Genomic DNA, 18,971 nt, shown 5'->3' on the forward strand with positions numbered 1-18,971 from the left:
GCTTTCTATCAGACGTCTTCTGCAAGGTTTGACCTCCAGGGTTTCGAACTCTCCTTCCAATGTTCTTCCCCTGGATCATCATGTGCATTCAAACTTCCTTCCATGCCCTCTCTCTCAAATACTCTGCTGTGCCAACAGCACCCCACTGCTTCACTTTCCCACAGCAAAGAGTTACAGACCTTCAGTTGTCTCTTTGGACCTTTAGGCTTCTCGCTTTAAATCTGCTGCCTGCAGCATACTTCTCCTTAAGCCTGATGCTTGGCGCCTTCCCCTCTGTTCCATTCTTTCACTACCACAGAACAGAACATTTTTACAGATTCCTCTCCTTTCTTTGACTATAACTTGTTTTTGGGGCCCCTCCTTTCTATCTCACTCCTTGGCCTTGGGACCGTTTGGTTCTTTTGGGAAATCTACTCTCTCTGCAGTTCACTCTCCCAGTAGACTGGCATTTCCCTTGAGATTCAGAGCTCACTTGACATTCACTGTTACTTTAACTTTAGGGCAACTCATCAAACATTCTGAAACTTACTTCCCTCCAAAGTCTGCTGGTAAGTCAGTTAGAGAGAGACTTAAACTGCTCCCTTCAGCTTACAGCATAATGACCAACTGAACTCAAACTGCTTTTGGTTTCTCTGTCTGTGTGTGTGTGGGTGGGTCTCCCTCTCAGGACCCCAGTTACTGGGCAACAGCACAGTTTGTCTACTCTTGTTTGCTTTAACACGCCTTCAAGTGTCGTAAAAACCTCATTAAAAATGTAGGCATCTTTTAAAGTTAAACTAAAACTCAACTCCCTTTCTTAACAGACAAATACAGAAATACAAATCAAACTTAAACATTAAACCTTATTCTTCACACACACAGATACACATTTAACCTACTTAAAATATCCCGATTTCCGAACATGATCGAGAGTAAACTGATGGGATGGTAATTGGCCGGGTTGGAGGAGGAGCGGGGAATCCGAGGGAGGATGGGGGAAAACGCGAGGGAGGAGGAGGTGGAAGTTTGAGAGAGGAGGTGAGAATTCGAGGGAGAAGGGGGGAATCCGAGGGAAGAGAAGGGGTGAGTTCGAGGGTGGAGGACGGGGTTATCTGAAGAGGGGGAATTCAAGGGAGGGGGAGGGGAGGGAGGGGGGAAACCGAGGAAGGAGCAGGCGGAAATCGAGGGAGGAAGAAGGGGAATCAGAGGGAGCAGAAGGGGGAATTGAGAGAGGAGGAGGGGCGAATCCAAGAGAGGAGCAGGGAATTGGAGGAAGGAGGAGGGGGGAATCTGAGGGAGGGGGAGGGCAAAGGAGGGGGCAAAGAGGATGCAACTGAGAAGAGGAGGAATGAGGGCAGCGAAAAATGGAAAACAAGGAAGGGAAAACCATGGGAGGGAAGAGGTGGAATCAAGGATAGAGGAGAACTGAGGGAGAGGAGAGGGAGAACTGAGGGATGGGATAGCGAGAACTGGGGGAGGGGAGATGGGGAACTAAGTGATGGAAAATTGGGAACCGAGGGATTTACTCTGGAAGTTTCCTGTTAATTGGTTGCTGATAAGCTTTTATTGGCTTTCCGCCCGCAAGAAGCCTCCTCCAATGACAGAGCAAAACCGTGTGGAGACAGTATGACATCCCTCTCTGCAATTTTACCAGCCAGCATCCTCCACCTCTGAACCCTTGGGACAAATCGCCACACATGTCAAAGGAACTTTGATTCAAACAATCGTAACTCACTAAATTAGCCATAGTAATACTGAAAACACTCTGTTTCCCCTCATATCTACCAATATAATACCACAGCTCCCTGATAGTCCATTTACAACTGCTAATAGTCGGTATAATGCCCCGACACCGTGTAACAAATAATAATCCTATAACCTGGTGATATTCAACCTGAAAACAGAACACAAATTGCCCAAAACTGCACAAGCTGAGAGCCAGGATCACCTGGGTAAAACACTGTACAGCTACCCTGCTCTGCTTAACAGCAGATGTGTCCTCAGGCTGCAGCTGCGGATGGGATAGAATATGAAATTCTTTGCTGCTGAGAAGAAGACCCATCTATCAGGACACGTCATAATACAGTAAAACAATCAAGTCAGAGGGAATACAGATGCATTAAGTTTCAAGGGAGCAAGGCAAGGCTGGATGGACCCTATTTTAATGCCCGGAGTATTACAGGTAAAACGGGTGAGTTAAGGGTGAGGATTGACACGTGGAATTGTGATATAGTAGCCATCACAGAGATGTGGTTGAGGGAAGGGCAGGGTTGGCAGCTCAACATTCCGGGATATAGAATCTTCAGGCACGACAGGGGAGGTGGTAAAAGAGGAGGAGGCATTGCATTATTAGTTAAGGAGTCAGTTACTGCAGTAAGAAGAGATGATATCCTGGAGGGGGCATTGAATGAAGCTTTGCGGTACACCTTAGGAATAAAAAAGCGGCACATTGTTAGGTGTCTATTATAGACCCCCAGGCAGACAGTGGGAAATTGAGGAGCAAATATGTGCACAGTCCGCGGAGGGGCGTAAAAACATTAACAATAGTATAATTATATGAGGTGATTTCAACTTTCCCAACATTAATTGGGATAGACATAGTGTTAAGGGCTTGGATGGAGTGGATTTCTTGAAATGTGTGCAGGAGAAATTTGTAGGTCAATATGTAGAGGGTTCAACAAGGGATGGTGCAGTGCTGGATCTAATTCTGGGGAATGAAGCCGGACAGGTAGCTGAGGTGATGGTGGGGGAGCATTTTAGTGATAGCGACCACAACATGGTACAATTTAAGCTTATTATGGACAAAGAAATAGACAAGTTGCAAAAAAATGTTTTGGATTGGGGGAGAGCGTATTTCAGTAAAATAAGGCAGGATCTGGCCAAGGTAGACTGGGAACAGCTACTTGTGGGGAAATCTACACAAGAGCAGTGGGGGGCATTCAGAAAGGAAATGGGGAGGGTACAGGCTCAACATGTTCCCTCTGGGGTGATAGAAAGGAGTAACAAGCCCAGAGAACCATGGATGGCCAGAGATATTCAGGACACGATGAGAAAGAAAAGAGAGGCCTTTAGCAGGTACAAGGGGAGCAAATCAACAGAGGCATTAGTGGAGCACAGAAAGTGCAGGGTGGAGCTTAAGAAAGCAATTAAGTAAGCAAAGAGGGGATATGAGAAAGAGAGCTGAAGAAAGCAATTAAGAAAGCAAAGAGGGGATATGAGAAAGCTCAGGCTGATAAAAGTAGGGGAAATCCCATGATATTCTATAAGTATACCAATGGGAAGAGGATAACCAGGGAAAGAGTGGGGCCCATTAGGGCCCAAGGGGACAATCAATGGGTGGAGCCAGAGGACATCGGTAGAGTGTTGAATGAATACTTCACATCCATCTTCACCCAAGAAAATGAAAAGGAAGGTATGGAACTCAAGGAGAGAGACTGCGAGATTCTTGAGCAAATTGATATAGGGAGTGACAGGGTATTGAAGGTGTTGGCAGGTTTAAAAGTGAACAAATCTCCAGGTCCGGATGAGGAGGCAAGGGAGGAGATCACAGGGGCGCTAACCCAAATTTGTAATTCCTCACAAGGGGACACAAGTACAAGATGAGTGGTGTCGCGGAAAACGGAGTGAACACTCAGACCCAGGAGGTTTGTCTCGGAAGCCTTTATTAAATCGTGATATCATGGAGAGCCCAGCAGCATACAATGGAGCTAGCTGACACTCTGAGGAAGCATCACAGTACACACATACTTATAGTAAAAGTTGTACATATCAAAGAGCTTGAAGGTGATAAGACTGTCTAACCTTCAATAATTAATTACATTGAGAATCATTGTCTTTGGCATGCAACACACAATTAGTCTATTCTAATTTATGACTATACAGGATATTGGGGGAAGCCCATCTGGTAATAAAAAAGTGAGACAGAGAATAGATAACCATGCTTGACCTTATCTTTAGTGCTAGGGGGTGCACACTCTAGAGAACAGATGACCATTGCTTGATCCTGTCTCTTTGTGTTGGGGGCAGACCTCCTAGCCTTGTCACAAGGATTCTAGGAAGCTTGTTTATGATATTCCTTTTCTCCTTTCCTGCTCAGTTAGCTGACAGCTGCAGGTGTACCTGCTAGAACAAAAGAGGGAACTGTGCTGTAGTATTCCACTATGGTTTTAACTGTTTAACCCTTAGTTGTCCTTTAGATGTATTTTATTCTTCCACAATCCCTCCTTGTTAATCTTTCAGATTAATACCAATGAGGAATAGTATCTTCATCATCATAAGGGGGCTCATAAGCATAAGGAAAAGGCCGATCTCTGGCAGGGTAAACTTTTTCTCCCCACCAGTGGGTTTCGCTGGGGGCCAGTGCGTATCAATTGAGGGACAACTGGAGCTCCTCCTAATCCAGTAGAGACACTGTTAATAACCTGGAAACAGCAAATTTGCAAAGCAACACATGCACAACACCTTATAACACATGCTACGACCAAGCCAATTAAAACGTATAGCAACCAACTTCCCAACCGGAGAACCAACCTAGTATTACAGACCACCATGAATCATTTTTATAAAAATTGTCTTTCCACCGCTCCAGTAGACTGGGGGTGGTATGGGCAGGAAAGGTGATGGTTACATTGTAAGGACTTCAACAGTTCATTTATCACTTTAGCAGTAAAATGAACAACAATTTTACAACAACAACAGCATCATTTCCTCGGGTGGGATACGCCTCCACCCATCGCGAGAACAAACATACTTGAACTAAAACATAATTATATTCCATACATTTAGGCATTTGTATAAAGTCCATTTGTAGGTGTACAAATGGGCCCCATGGCTGGGTGGGCATCTTGCCTGGGTTATGTCATTGACATAGATATGACAGGTATTACTAATACAATGCCTATTAGCATATTACAATCATTATACATTCAACATTCATTCTACATACACGTGTTAAACCCCTGAGCTGACAACCAGTCAAGTCATGATTCTTGTGTTGTGAGAGATTCAATAGATGCTCATTAGTCACCCATGAAGGGACTACCCCTTCTTTAGTCTGTCTTAAATTTTCTCGGGCTTGTTCCAGTGCCCATAGGTGTTGCATACATCATTTCTGCTCGCTTTGTCCGAAATATTTTTTCCTATTTCAATTAATTTATTGATAGTCCCCGCATGACTTTCGAGCACGGTAGCCAGACTTTGGATTAACCAATGATGTCCCTATATTGAATATCATAGTGGCATCATTTATCAGGCTGCGCTTAAGGCCGTTCCCTCCCAAGCCTGATCGCATCTCGCCACTGAACTGAACTGCTTCAGTCATCAATTGGTGCCTCAGAGCTGTATAGAGTGCTTGGGTATGGGTTGAGCACCATTGGGGCAGAACGACACCGGATACATTCAAGAATACGGGTACCAGCTCATGGTGTACATTATCATACAAAACTTCTGATTAACCAATACCAAACCATTCGTCGGTCCTGGATGCATAGTCAGACAAGATGGATCAGTCGGTGTGGTTTGAGGGGCTTCAATTATCTCTACTCAGACTGTGAAAGTAGAGGTGGGAGGTGGCTGGGTAGTGGCGGACCTCCCATGCTCGATCTGAAGCAAACCCTTACTACAATTTGAAAGCACTTGTTCTTCTACTGTTACATTTATCATTCCCCGTTGCATGTCGCATTCGGCACTGTCCATGCTGTACCAAAGTTCCTCCTGCGGTGCAGGATGATCAGTGATGATCCCCGACCTTGTTACCAGTACTGATAGGCCCACGGCCAGGATCGTAGATCTGTGGAGACATTAACATAGGTTCCCGTTCTCTGGGTTACCGCTTGGTCAATTGTCATGTATCTTTAACTGTGTGTAATGCCTCCATTTACTTCCCGTTCTCATATCTACAAGTGCACATGTCTCACCTGTCATAATTACCTGGCATGGTCCATTGCTGCTCTTTGGATTTGCCTGTTTCCATATCCTTAATCATCTGTCAGTCTCTAATTTCCTCTCTCAACTCATGTAATCACCTACTTAATTCCCTTTCATTGTCCTGTATTTTTCCTTTCTGTGGCCCTACACCTCCTACTATAATACCTTCAGGTAATTGCATGGCCCTTACCTGTTATCATTTCAAATGGGGTGAACCTGGCGGTCCTGCTTGGTATAGACCACGGCGCATTAGAATATTGGGCTGTTCCCTGTCTCTTGATTGATGTTTTCTTTTTAAGTTCAGTTCATCCTTTCCACCATCCCTGGACTCTGGGGGTGGTAAGGAATATGGAATTTCTGTTTAATCTTCATAAAATTACACACTTCTTTAATGACTCTCCCTGTGAAATTAGTTCCCTGATCTGAATCCATCTGGGTAGGCTCCTTCCAGTTTAATCTTTCCTGCTGCTGTCTCATGTCAGGCCTCAATTCCTTAAACAACTCAACAATGCACCTTCTTATCCTATCTTTCAATGGCTCAGTATTTTCACTTCCAGTGATGGTTCTCTCTGGGAACCGCTTAACTCTGCCTGTCAACAAGGTGTTAATCCTGTGGTTTTACTTTTTGTAGCTTGCAGGCACATTAATATAGTCAGTAATACATCTATTTAGCCTTTTTCCAGCTTTCCCTTTACCTCTAAGTTTTCTTTCCTGACCATGATCATCCTAAGGTTCTCTGGAGTTCAGTTTCTCTATTGTCTTGATTGTTTAAAATGTTTCCTTACTCTTGAGGCCATATTAACTATTCCATTTCAACGGGGATCTCTGTCTCTAGATCTTTGCTTATCTCCCCCTGTGCAGTTCCAATGCCTCAGTTGATGGCCAGATTATCAAATTCATTTCCCTTAAAACAGTTTGTACATTATGTCCTCTTTCCCTAACTCATTCTCCTACTTGCCTCATACCATATTACACTTGCAACAGCTACCATCTTATCTTGTTCAGGTTGCCTGGAGAGACTTTAAAATATTCTCATAACAGTTTTAAAAACAGAAATCAGGTATTAACAAGTTTTGCTTCCTTCTCTTCTTCTCAAAGATTTTATTGTCTTAAAAGAAACCCACTAAATTGTGTCTGACCCTTTTCTTTTAGAATTATCCCAGATTCATTAACTCGGCCAAAAAATTGGATTTCTGCCAAACTTTGTCAAGGTCTTGAGCTTAGCTTCATATTTTAGGAACAGACTTACAAACACAAAAGCTTGCAGCATTTGAATTAGTGCCAATTGTTGTCAGGCCTTTTAAAATGAAAATTCCCTTTTGAAAACTTTATCAAGAACCAAACCTCAAATTTTTAAACTTTGTAAGAACTGTAATTTACACTATCAAAATTAAAACAACCTCTTTTTCATGTGTAACGATTTGTATCCAAGTTATAATTTCCGTATGTTTATCAACACATTATTTATCTTAGATAGCATCCTAGTGATTCAAAAGTAACCTGTTAAATTACACTGCATTTTACATCTCAAGATTGTCCCAAATTCAAATTCCAGTGCTTTTGGAAAGCAGATTTCCTTTAATATTTAATTCATCCCTTCTTAAGAAACCCCTTTTTATCCATTGGAACCATCTAGACCTTGTGTTTATGTCTTTTCGTTTTCCTAGAATCCTTCTGAATTTTAAGTAACTTCTTTTTCTCAGAATTTTAGAATACTAAGTTGTATGTATTAATCCCAATCAGCTTGGAAGCTGATGATGAGGGTTATTCCCTACTAGTCTGCAAGGGGGTGGTACAAGGGTTGGTTCATCTCAAACAAAGGCAAGCCCTGTTTTATCTTTACACTACCTTCAAATTACGATTTTTGCCAGAAATCTCAACTCAAACCTTATACTCAAAACTTTGGAATATTTGAATAAACTTTTCCTTTAATCTAATATGGGGCTTTCGACTCTAAAGTGCTCAACTACACACACACAAGACAATTCAGGGAAGAAAACACATTAAAGCTCACATACAAATGCTTCATTGCACACAAACAAACACATAGATAAAGGTATGTATCAATACTCCTATAATATTGAACTTAACTCTAAACGAAGCTTCGAGTAGCAGTGGGGGGAATAAAGGGATCTTGAAGGCTCCACCTATAGGGACCTTCAAATTGACGAAAGCTCACATTTTCTCTGCTGCTGCTTGTGAGTTGCTCATTAACCCCCTAGGGGTACCCTTTCTCTCTCTCTCTCTTCAGCACAAACAGCTCTTGTAACTTAGATCAATTCAATTTTTTTTGAAGTTACAGAAAATTCAGTCGCGGACTATCTACCTCCCTTAAAACATATTATAAGCGCTCAAATCTGTCCCGATTAAAAGTTCCAGCTGGTGGGAAGCTCTCTCCTTTACTTTGAGTCCATTTAACCCAATCAGAAACATATTGGACAATTTCAGGACCGTAATGGACATACATATAAGCATTTGGGGTTCCCTTCAAAGCGGGAACCTGGGGTTTCTTTGATGTCATATTTCCCATTTTACTTAATAATATACACAAAAGAAAACACAGAAATTACTTACTTTTCACCTCCATGGGACTTGAACCCCTGGGTATACTACTACTACTTTTTTTTTATACCTCCATCCATTTTTCATTCTGTTTTCTTGCCCATCTTCAAAGTTCCTGATTTAAGCTCCGGTTTCACCGGTTTCGGTTTGTTCTTAGTACTTTGCAAAGAGGGGGAGTGGCAGAGCCCGCTCTGCTGTTGCAACCTCCCATTTTTCTGAAGAGAAAACACAATTAACAGCTCGGCGCGTTTCCTACCCTATGCGCTCACCGGTGTTTAAGAGTTCCTGAACAAGTCCTCCAGTTCCTTGGGTCTTTTGAGTCTGGTCGGTAGCTACCCTTTTTCCAGCACTTCCCCTTTCAGCTACGATGCTTTCACTGCAATCCCCCTCTCAGCTAGGATGCAGTGTGTATTTTCCCTAACTTAGGAGAATTATTCCTCCTGTTCTCCGCGAGAGTTCTTTTTTTGGAGATCCGACGACCCAGGATTTCAATCACCTCTCCAATTTAAGAGGTTACTGGACTTCAGTCGGATCCCATCCTCGTCGCCAATTTGTCGCGGAAAACGGAGTGAACACTCAGACCCAGGAGGTTTGTCTCGGAAGCCTTTATTAAATCGTGATATCACGGAGAGCCCAGCAGCGTACAATGGAGCTAGCTGATACTCTGAGGAAGCATCACAGTACACAAATATTTATAGTAAAAGTTGTACATATCAAAGAGCTTGAAGGTGATAAGACTGTCTAACCTTCAATAATTAATTACATTGAGAATCATTGTCTTTGGCATGCAACACACAATTAGTCTATTCTAATTTATGTCTATACAGGATATTGGGGGAAGCCCATCTGGTAATAAAAAAGTGAGACAGAGAATAGATAACCATGCTTGACCTTATCTTTAGTGCTAGGGGGTGTACACTCTAGAGAACAGATGACCATTGCTTGATCCTGTCTCTTTATGTTGGGGGCAGACATCCTAGCCTTGTCTCAAGGATTCTAGGAAGCTTGTTTATGATACTCCTTTTCTCCTTTCCTGCTCAGTTAGCTGGCAGCTGCAGGTGTACCTGCTAGAACAAAAGAGGGAACTGTGCTGTAGTATTCCACTATGGTTTTAACTGTTTAACCCTTAGTTGTCCTTAGATGTATTTTATTCTTCCACAAGGGGCAGGAGGTTTAGGGGGAATGTGAGGAAAAACCTTTTTAACCAGAGGGTGGTGACGGTCTGGAATGCTCTGCCTGGGAGGGTGGTGGAGGCAGGTTGCCTCACATCCTTTAAAAAGTACCTGGATGAGCACTTGGCACATCATAACATTCAAGGCTATGGGCCAAATGTTGGTAAGTGGGATTAGGTAGGTAGGTCAGGTGTTTCTCATGTATAGGTGCGGACTCAATAGGCCGAAGGGCCTCTTCTGCGCTGTGTGATTCTGTGATTCTGAGTGTCACTCTGACAGAGAGAGAGAGCACTCCAACCCAGAAGGAAAAAAAACAGTAAAACCTTGGGAATAAGAATACTGCTCTGAACTGCTCTTGTTTACCTTAAAATGGAACACCAGTAAAACTGGGAAATAAGAGTTCTGGTCCAAACTGTTTTTTCCTTCTGGGAAGGTTCTCTGGAGGCCTTGGTCCAAGAGTTTGAGAGGAGGGCGCAGGTTTCCATAGGGAAGAGACGGATCATCCTCTCTCCACCACTCCCTAATCTCCATCTCTCCCCAGTCTCCAATCTCCCTCTCACCCCATGCCCTCATTCCTATCTCTCCTCCTAAGCCTCCATTCTCCTCGAGTTTTGATTCCCCAGTCATGCCCCGTTAACCTCAGCATCACCACAATATCAGAGACCACCGGATTTCATAGAGACGCCCCCCTCCCCATTTGAGAAGCGCCCCCATTCTCGTCGCGATTTTATCTCCCAGGTTTTGAGGAATGGGCGGTTTCTTTAATCAGGTGAGGAAAAGGCTGTAGTCAAGATTCACTTTCCAGTTTCAATTTCCACTTTCACTTTCAAGCAGCAATTCCTCGAAATCATGTGATTCCCGAAGCTATAAAAATATCTGAGGAGCCAAGTTTTATCCAGTGTTTCACTGAGCAGCTACCTGCAATCAAACTCGGTACAACCCAGATCAGCATCATGAGGTTAGTGATCGCAACACTTTACACAGCATGATTACATGCCTTGGCTTGTTAAATAATCGTGACAGTCATGTCCCAATATTAATGGGGAGACAGGACTTGGGGGCAGGGTGGGGAACAACGGGTCATGACACACACTATAGTGGATGTGAGAATGACTGATGTCTACAGGGATTCCTCATCATTTTACTTCCGAGTTTCATATTTTCAGTGCCTGTTAGATGGGAGTGAAGCGGACCCATGTGGCGCGGTTTCACCGAGACTATTTAAAAAGCCAGTTCACATGCGGGCAATGGGGGAGCAGGTTTGCACTTCGCTACATTGCGTTGGAAGAGGTACACACCGAATTATGGAATGAAGGAGGACAAAGGCTGCAGCCAGGTCTAATGAGGCGCCCCTGGATGCCTTTGGAATCCTCCGAGCAGCGCTTGTTACTCCAGCCCCTCTTGTCTGCGCTGCTGCGCTTTGTTGAGAATAACCCTTATCTCCCAGTAACCACTCACAGGGTCCTGAAGAGATGCAGCACCTGACATTCCTCCAAGGATAAAGTCATCAATGTAGCTGCCTGGGAACCAGCACAGACTGGCAAGATGTGCTTCCTGTGATCACAGACCAACAGGACACTCAGTCTCGAGTGGAAGCCTTTTCTATACAGGAATCTGGCTAGCTGGTCTGTTGCTGCCCAGGTGCCTCTGTGGATCCAACTGATGATCCCCTGGACCTGATGGTTCCTTAGGGCTCCCTTTGCCTACCTCAGCTCCCCAGGTGATGCCAGCTTCCCCACATCCCTCGCAAGAGTGTCAGCACTCACTGTTCACAATTGCAACCCTGTCAGCACCAGCAATGCCAACTCTGTGTCACTGTCTGAGCAGCTGAGCAATATTCCCTCTTTCTTAAATATGTTGACCATTAACCCCCATGACTCCCTGATGTGCCCCAGACACTGCATGTTCCTCCCAGTTAAAAAATCTGCTGTTCAGAAGCCTCTAAATAAGCTCAAAAATGAGCTCGACAACCAGTTAATTGGAGGCTTTTCCTGCTCTCCCACCCCCCACTCCCCCAGCCTCCTTTGGATAATCACATTGAATTGCAGAGGCATCAGACTCCAGTCACACACCTCAAAAGTGATTCTCAATGCACACCTGCACACCGCCTCTCCCCCATGGGCAATTAAAAATCCAACCCTTTCTCCCCATTCTAACTCCAACAGGGAACAGCCCACCCTCCCAGTGAGAATACATGCAGCAGTCCCAGCTAAGTTCCAGGGGGTGGCAGTGTGGGGCTATTAGTTGCAAACGTCATTACTGTCCAAATGGGCTGTACGTTATAATAAAAGTCACATTCAGGAATCATCAAATGAATGATGTCTTACAATGATATGCATGATATTTGGGGTGTGTGGGCGTGAAGGGGATCTGATTTATGATAACTAACTCAATCAAATTTCACATGAGAAGAGGAATTGTATGTTTCTCGGAGCTCAGAACGCTGGGAGAAATGGGGAGTGGGGTAATTCATAGGGTATGGAAGCAATGAATGTAGGATCCCAGGATCTGGAAATACCTTGAGGCAAGTCTTGGAGCTTTCTTGGATAATTAATTGGTTAGAAGTTGGGAGACAGAGAGTTGGGGTAATGGGTGTGTACTGTAATTGGTAGGAAATGAATAGCGGTACCCTCAGAGATCAGTGCTGAGGCTCAGCTTGTCATTATAATTATATATCCATGCCTTGGATCAAGGAGTAGAAGGCTATGTGTCCAAGCTTGTTAACGGCACTTTGATGGGTGGCACAGTAAATAGCGCAGATAGGATTAGAAAACGGCAAGGGACATTGTTAGTAGGAGATAAAAAGGAGGGATGGTAGCACTAATGGTTAATGAATCAATTCCAGTTGTGAGAAAGGATGATATACTAAATGCGTCAACAAATGAGGCTTTATGGATTGAGTTTAGAAATAAATAAGGGGCAGTCACACTACTGGGAGTATATTACAGACCCTCAAACAGTGAAAGGGAGATAGAAGAACAAATATGTCGGCAGATTTCTGCTTGTAAGAACAAGAGGGCAATAATATCAGGAGACTTGAACTGTCCTATATCAACTGGGATTCAAACAATATAAGGGGCACTGAGGGAGAAAAATTCATGCAGTGTGTCCAGGAAAATTTTTCAACCAATTAGTGACAAACCCAATGAGAGGAGATGCAATTCTAGACCGAGTCTTGGGGAATGAAGAGGGGCAAGTGGGTGAAGTGACAGTTGGCGACCATATCGGGGACAGTGATAACAATTCACTTAGATTTAACATTACCATGGAAAAGGACAGTGATAAGGGAGGAGTAAAAGTCTTGTACTGGGGGTAGGCAAATTTTGCAGAAATGAGAAGGGACTTGGCTGAGGTGCACTGGACAGCACTGCTGGAAGATAAACCAGTGGAAAACCAGTGGGAAGCACTAAAAAGCCAGATCCTAATTGTACAAAGTAGACATTTCCCCAACAAAAATAAGAGAGGGCATGAAAAACGATTAGCAAGTAAAGTTAAAGATAACCCAAATATGTTTTACCAATACATTAATGCTAATAGGTTAGTTAAGGAAAAAAAGGAACCTATCAGAGATGAAGATGGAAACTTGTGTGTAGGTGCAGAGGCTGTGGGAAGGGTTTTGAATGAAGATCTTGTCTCCGTGTTTACAAAGGAAAGGGAGGATGTAGATCTAGTAGTCAAGGAGGAACACTGCGAGATATTGGACGGGATAGTCATAAAGAGAGAGGAAGTACTCGAAGGGTTGAAACCCTTGAAAGTTGATAAGTCACCAGGGCCAGATGGATTGTATCCGAGGCTGATGAAGGAAGTCAGGGAGGAGATAGCAGAGGATGATTTTCCAATCTTCACTAGATACGGGGGAGGTACCGGAGGACTGGAGAAATGCAAACGTAGTTCCATTGTTTAAAAAGGGTTCAAAGGGAATACAAACAATTATAGGCCAGTTAGTCATACATCGGTGGTGAGCAAATTAGTAGAATCAATCCTGAGAGATAGGATTAACTGTCATGTGGAAAGGAATGGACGAGTCGGGGATGGTCAGCATGGATTTGTTAAAGGAAGATCTTGCCTCACAAATTTGATTGAATTCTTTGAGGAAGTGACAAGAAGGGTTGATGAAGATAGTGCAGTGGATGTTGTGTACATGGATTTTAGCAAGGCACTTGACAAGGTCCCACATGGCAAATTGGCCAGGAAAGTAAAAGCCCATGGGATTCAAGGTAACATAGCAAACTGGATAAAAGGTTGGCTTTGTAGCAGGAAACAAAGGGTAATGGTTGATGGATGCCCTTGCGAATGGAAGGTTGTCTCAAGTGGTGTTTTACAGGGCTCGGGGTTGGGACCCTTGCTGTTTGTGTTATATATTAACGATTTGGACATGAACGTGGGGGGCACGATTGGGAAATTTGCAGATGACACAAAGATTGGCCGAGTAGTGGCTAGTGTAGAGGATAGCCATTATCTCCAAAATGATATAGATGGGTTGGTGGAGTGGGCGGTAAAGTAGCAGATGTATTTTAACATAGACAAGTGTGAGGTCATACATTTAGGGAGGTCAAACAGTTACAGGGATTACAAAATAAATGGGAATATACTAAGAGGGGTAGATGAAGTGAGAGAACTTGGCATACAAGTACACAGGTCCCTGAAGGCAGCAGCTCAAGTAGACAAGTTTGTAAAGAAGGCCTATGGAATGCTATCCTTCATTGGCAGAGGTATAGAATATAAAAGTAAGGATATAATGTTGGAATTGTATAAAACATTAGTGAGGCCACAACTGGAGTATTGTGTGCAGTTCTGGTCACCACATTACAGGAAGGACGTAATAGCTCTGAAGAGAGTGCAGAGGAGGTTTACAAGAATGTTGCCAGGGTTAGAAAAGAGTAGATACAAGGAGAGATTGGATAGGTTGGGGTTATTTTCCTTAGAACAAAGGAGGCTGAGAGGTGACGGGATTGAGTAGTACAAAATTATGAGGGGAATAGATAGAGTGGACAGGATAAAATTGTTTCCCTTGATGGAGAATTCTAGAACCAGGGGACATAGATTCAAGATAAGTGGCAGAAGGTGTAGGGGGAACATGAGGAAGAGCTTTTTTTCGCAGAGGGTAATGGATGTCTGGAATTCGCTGCCCAAGTTGGTGGTAGAGGCAGAAACTTTAAACTCTTTTAAAAAGTACCTGGATCTGCACCTAAACTGCTGAAGCTGCAGGGCTATGGGCCAGGTACAGGAAGGTGGGATAAGAAAGGGCACCTGGGTGTCCTCCGGCTGGCATGGACAAGTTGGGCCAAATGGCCTCCTTCTGTGCTGTAACTTTTCTATGGTTCTACGTTGGATTAAGCGAGTGGCAGATAGAGTTCAGTGTGAGGAAATATGAGATTATGTGTTTTGAAGCTAAGAACCATCAGAATATTGTCTCAATGGTGATATGTACACAGTTGCTAAATCTGGTGGACAAATAGAATAAATAATCAGAGATGTTAATGCATTATTGGCCTTTATCTCAGTGGGGCTAGTATACAAAGGATACAAGTTATGCTACAGTTGCTTAAAGCTTGAGGTAATACATATGTTCTTTACACAAAGATTAATGGAAATCTAGAACATTCTCTCCCAGTGAAAATTTCAAAAGTAAGATTGATAGACATTTGTTAGGCGGGGATATGAAGAGTTATGGAACCAAGGGGTAGTGGAGTTGAGATAAGGATCAGCCGTAATTTCATTGAATAGTGGGACATGTTCTTGTCTATGTTCCTATTAAGGGGTGATCTCAGATTTCAGCAATCACTCATGAACCAGTTGTTAGTTTTTGCTTGCCTCTTGGCGCATTACTGCATTCCAATGGTTCTTCCCTCTATCTGAGGGATGTTGGGCACGTCAGACTGCAATGGAATTGTTCCATATCCACCTGCTCTGACCCGCACACCTACTCAGCTATTCAGGCTTTGCCACCATTGCAACACTGATATTGTAACACTAACAATGTCAGAGAGATATATGCATAAAATAGGTTTTGTTTTGTATTTTCTTGCAGCAAGATGGATTCCTTGAAAGCAAAACTCAGTCAGCTTCAATGTCACTTCACGTGGGCTCCACAGAAAGAAAACATTGACTTGGATGATATGAAGCAAAGATTAGAAGATTTAATACAGAGTGCTGTGAAGTATCAAGCCAGGTCCTACAACCAACTCGCTTTTGTAAACTGTCTGCAAGGAAACTATGAAGAGGCAATTCAAAACTTACAGGAAGCTGAAAGATTTCTGAGGGAGAATCATGAAGATGAATTTGAAAAAAGAAGCATCATCACCTATGGAAACTATGCCTGGGTATATTATCACATGGGACAACTGACAGAGGCTCAGTCCTACATTGACAAGCTGGAGAGGATTTGTAAAATATTTCACAATGCCTCTCGTTATACAGCAATGATCCCTGAAGTATATGGAGAGAAGGGTTGGGCACTGTTGATATCAACCAGGAAGTATTATGACGAGGCAAAGGAATGTTTTGAAAAGGCTCTGGAGGAAGACCCTGATGACATTGAATGGAATGCTGGCTATGCAATTGTCCTGTTTCGTCTGGAGGGGTTTTCTGGTGCTCCAAAGAATGCTGATTCCAACCAATCGATGAAGCAGTTGAGACGTGTGCTGGAGCTTGATCCCAATGACTCTGTTGCCATGGTGCTGTTGGCTCTAAAACTACAAGAGTTCAAGCAAATAGAGGAAGCCTTCACATTAGTTGAACAAGCATTGCAGAAGTCCCCCGATCTCCCATATGTGATTCGTTATGCAGCAAAATTTTTGAGAAGAGAAGGAGCTGTGGAAAAATCTTTGGAGCTGTTGAAGAAAGCATTGGAAATTACCCCCAACTCTGCCTTCTTGTACCACCAAGTCGGTTTGTGTTACAAAATCAAGCTGATGTCACTGATCAAAAATCCACGCAGCAGAAACTCTTGCAATCCTGCTTTTCAACAGAAAGCTGAATTGATTAATCAATGCAAGTACCATTTTGAAAAGGCATTTGAGCTTCGCCCATTAACATTTGTTATTGCACAGCTAGATTTTGCAGCCATCTGCTCAATAAATGGAGAATATCGTAAAGCAGAGGAAATCTACAGCAAACTACTGGAATTAAAGGGTATTCATCCTGATAATAAACAGGCAATACATTCACAGTTTGGGTTATTTGAACTGCATCACAAAAGATCGGAATCAAATGCCATCACACATTTTCGGGAAGGACTTAAACTCAAAAATGGCTCAAGGGAATGGCTTATATGTCGCACAAACTTGAGAAAGATTGCAACGAAACAAATTGACAGGAATCCAGAAAACAGCAAGGCCTTTGGTCTTCTTGGATTCATGCACCAGCTGGATGGGGAGAAGTGTGAAGCTATTGAATGTTTTGAAAAAGCCTTAGAGATTGATTGTGACAATGAAGAATATCTAAGTGCTCTTTGTGAATTACGTCTTTCTATCTAGCTCAACAATGATGTTCCCAGCTGAAGCTAAAGTCCCAATTAGGAACTTTGCATAATGATGCTTGAAATTCTGCTGATTAGATTACAGTTCAAGTTACTGCTGAACTGTGTTGCATAACTGCAAAGATGAAGTATTCCGGTAACCAATGTATTGAGTCAGTGTAATAGAATGGAATTGTGTTTTGTTCTTTTGCATAACAAATAATCAGTGATACATTGAAGAGTGATAACCTAATACATTTTATAACTACAGCAAAAATGTGTTTATCATGATAAATAAGCATTTCAATAGAGTCAAGTTTTTCACCTGTGAGAAATCTGTTTTAAAATCAGTGAAAACAATGAAGAAAATCTACCTGATCTATGAACAAGTTTGGCAGTTGCTCATCTGGCTTATTTAATATAAACTGTTAATGCTTTCATTCAAATCAATCATTTTGTCAATGCACGAAGATTCATGAGTGCAGTTCCCACGCACATTACAGCCCCATTTATATGAATGCGATATTTCCCCCCATACTCATTGGCTGAAATAACGCATGAAAGATAATTTTCTCTCTTTTTCTCAGTAACAAACTGCCTGCCGCTCCCTGATTTTCAGCCTCTTCAATGTGAGCGCTTAAATTCCACTGTGTGGCTTACAGTTAAAGTAGAGAAAAATGGATTAAAATGGTCAAAAAGTAAAGGCTTCTAGTTGCAGTTAGAGATTTTTCAGCCGGAAATGTTAATTTGCTGTAATATCAAAGACTGAATATTAAATAACCAACAAAAGGAAAATGCAGTTACAATTTTATTTCTGTCATCAATCTGTGCTACTGCTGACAATGATCTTCAAAGTTTGGTCAACTGCATCAGATCTGTATGAAATGTTCAGACCAACCTTTAACACTGGCAATAAATTTATCAGCTGTTGTTTGTGGGGTGAACCATGGTACCTGGCCTGTTTGACATCGTCATAGTCCTATTAGGGGAAGATTGAGAGAGGAATGGTTGGGAAGGACCAGGGGATTCGAGTGCTGGAAGAAGCTAACATTGGGAGAGGCCTTGTGTCCCATTTAGACCTACTGGAAAAGCAGCACCTGGAAGAGGTCAGTTTTTCTCTGGAGGTTTTGCTTCTTTTATGTACAGTGTTGGAAGCTGTTTTAAACATATTGGAGGATGTCTGGTCCCTATGGGACTGTACCACTAATAAGTCAACATCTTCAGGATCTGGATTCTGGATTTACTGACAAGAGGAAACATCCTCTCCAAGTCCACCTTGTCAATACCATTCAGGATCTTATATGCTTCAATCAATTCACTCCTCACTTTTCTAAACTCCAGTGGGAACATGCCCAGTCTGTCTAACCTTTCCTCCTAAGACAACCTGCTCATTCCGGGTATTAATCTCGTAAACCTCCTCTGAACTGCCTCCAATGCATTTATAACCTTCCTTAAATAAGGAGACCAAAACTGCTCACAATGTTCAAGATGTGGTCTCACCACCGCCCTGTACACCCTGCAAAACCTTCAAATGAATCAACAGCTTGATTCTGTTGCTCTGAGGATTTGCTGAGCGATGATCGCACTCCCATCCAGAGCTTTCATTCACATCTCAGCCTCTGTCACTGGGAGTCTCCCTGTCCCCCGAACTTGTCAGCTTCACCAACTCTTCATCAAACCATCTGAGTCCCTCATTGGCAAACACAGAGCAGCTTGGACAACACCCAGGAAAGAATGTTTTAAGGAGAATGTCACCACCTCAGTGAAGGGAAAAGTAATAGAGCATGGAAGGATAACGGATATAAAAATAATTAAAATAGATTCAAAATACTAAAACATTAAGCTGCAGATACAAAGGTCTGAATTGCCAGGAT

At 42.9% G+C, this 18,971-nt stretch overlaps 1 pseudogene across 1 annotated transcript; it reads left to right on the plus strand.

Moving 5' to 3' along the window:
* The first annotated feature begins 10,386 nt into the window (after window positions 1-10,386).
* LOC144695060 (interferon-induced protein with tetratricopeptide repeats 5-like) lies at window positions 10,387-17,336 on the plus strand (annotated as a pseudogene). The gene is made up of 2 exons (XR_013579853.1): window positions 10,387-10,596; window positions 15,670-17,336. The product of XR_013579853.1 is annotated as an interferon-induced protein with tetratricopeptide repeats 5-like (transcript).
* The last annotated feature ends 1,635 nt before the right edge of the window (window positions 17,337-18,971 follow it).

This window comes from Cetorhinus maximus, chromosome 20 (genome assembly GCF_964194155.1).
Source record: "Cetorhinus maximus chromosome 20, sCetMax3.hap1.1, whole genome shotgun sequence".
Lineage (NCBI taxonomy): Eukaryota > Metazoa > Chordata > Chondrichthyes > Lamniformes > Cetorhinidae > Cetorhinus > Cetorhinus maximus.